Genomic DNA, 2,424 nt, shown 5'->3' on the forward strand with positions numbered 1-2,424 from the left:
GAATATTCAGCTAGAACAAATGTTTTTGGAATATGTCTTACGATGCGTCACATGGAGTGTGTCACATGGAACTTCCATGTCTTTTCTAGGGGTGTGGGAATCTGGAACACTTTCTGTTGTCACCAAAAGAAAATGTGATACTTTAGCAGTCAGAAAACAAGAGCACAACACATCTTTAGCCATCTCACGTATTCAGGAGAAGACAGGCACTGAACTAGCTGTGTTGTGATAGAAATCCAGTAATAATCACATAAAATGCATTAAATAACACAGAAGCTTTGTTAGGATACCACAGTTTTGATGAAACTTTATGCTTGCTCATGTATTCCACTCTGAAAGTCAAAATAATTGTCCGGTGAAAAAAATTCTGCTGTTACTGCTACTTCAACTACTCGGAAGGTTTCGGTCGATGTCCAGCTACTCGCATGGCAACAGCTTCCCAAATAAAGGGAGGCAGCAGCCACGGGAACTGCCCGTGTGCTATCAGCACACTCTGCCTCCAACAAATATTCCCCGGGCCCATGGCAAAACTTAAACGGCTCTGAATATTTAAGGTATATACCATCGCCTCTCTGCCCAGCTCACCTCCTGACTGCTTCCAGCACTAGCAGGAGGAATTGACATTTGTCAAGTCTGTTTTGTTGTTTGTTTTTTGTTTGTTTGTTTGTTTTAAACCTTCACAAACTTCTCATTTCATTAATGCTATCTGGGCTGAATTCCATACAGTTGTCATCATTTAATTGTGAGTGATGGGATCTCTGCAGCGGTAGCTAGGGGACTGGCATGGGGTACTTACTGGGAACCGCAACCTCAGGCAGATTAAACATTTCTGCTTGGGAAAATAGAGCTTTTAACGTTTAACTGCCTGGCAGGCAGCTGGGAAGTACGAGCCCCACCTCCCCAGAATGAAAAGAGAGAGAGTACGGCGTGCAACCTGGCTGGAATTAAAGAAAATATAGAATATGGAGAGTATGTTAATGGCCTAAAATGCAGGGTGGTCACGATGTTAATGAAACCCTCATCAAGCACACAATAAAGCAACTCCCGTGACCACCCATCAGCCACCGCGTAACACCATCGGTCATTGCAGTCACTAAAGAAAAAGATGTTTAGAAGCTGCAGCATGGCAAGAGAACAGAGCAGCCATCTTCAAACCAGCTATGCAATCAGCTTAATGAAGATGTAATTCTTGATCAGCTGCAATCGGTATTCATCGGGTAATACCGACGGAGGGGGAGGGGGCACAGGGGCAGAAGCGGAGGCTGGGGGGGCTGGAGGGATTCCCTGTCCGCAGCGGCAGGCGGAGCGGTGGCCCGAGGAGCGTGGCAGGGGTGGCCCCCAGAGCTCCTGCCCGGCACCTGCGCATCATGCCGCTGCTGGGGTCTGATGGCTACCCAGGCCTAGGAAGCAGTTGCCTTTAATGCTCTTGGCTGAGCATAAGCAGTTTTATTTCCTTTTCTTCTCCTCGCCAATGTTGCCTGCCTTCATGGAGCCATGCAGGTGCTCTGAGGCTCTTTTGGGGTCCCCAGAGCTGTCGGGGTCCCTGCCCTCCTGGGGACTGGACTGCCTGCAAGCGGCTGCATGCTGCCCGCCGGGAGAGGGGCTCCCCCGCACCCCCGGGCTGCAGGGTGGGTTACAAGGAGCTCCCACCACCGGGAATCGGCCCACGAGCTTCTCACCAGCACCACAGCCCTTCCACCTGGCAGGTGGCGGTCACCCTGTCACGCTGTCCCACCATCACCCCATCCTTCCGCTGGCTCCTGGCTCTGATCCAGCTTCCACAGCCCACAGCAGAGCTTGAGAAACGGGAAAGCAGAAGTCGTCTTGCTGTGTGGGAGCCTTTGCTGGGGGCACTGGAGCAGCTGGAACCCGGCATTGGAGCCGTGCCACTGCCCCACCACATCCCTCGCTGACCCTGACCCATGGGATCGATTTCCCCACCAGCATCAGCGCTCAGCAAGCCCCCAGCCCTGCTCGGCAGCAGTCTGAAATTTGGGTCTCTTGTTCTCACGAAGGCTGGGAGATGTTAGTGTCTCTGGGACCTCACCTCCTCCCTTGGTCATGGCCAAGGTGACTCGCCAGCTTCCCACGTTGCCAGCGAAGCTGGCGGCTGCTCAGGAGGCCAGTGTGGTCACCTCCATCTCCTTCCACTGGGACACCACATGAGGATAAGTCTTTCCATTTACTGAAATAACGGGGAAGCTGCGGCAGCCCTGCGAAACTCTCAAAGCAGTACAGGGGCCAAAAATCCCCGTCACTGAACTAAGGAGGAGAAAGAAATCGTTACCGTCTGGAAGTACCCAGAGGGAAGCAGAGCGGGTGGAAAGGATGAGGACTTACAGATCAGCTGGCCTAGATAGCATCGCTTGTGCTTCGCACCAATTCATCTTAACAATAACCCTCCCAGCCATGGGACAGCAGGAA

The sequence above is a fragment of the Charadrius vociferus genome, unplaced genomic scaffold (assembly GCF_000708025.1).
Source record: "Charadrius vociferus isolate BGI_N301 unplaced genomic scaffold, ASM70802v2 scaffold15, whole genome shotgun sequence".
NCBI classification, from domain to species: Eukaryota; Metazoa; Chordata; class Aves; order Charadriiformes; family Charadriidae; genus Charadrius; species Charadrius vociferus.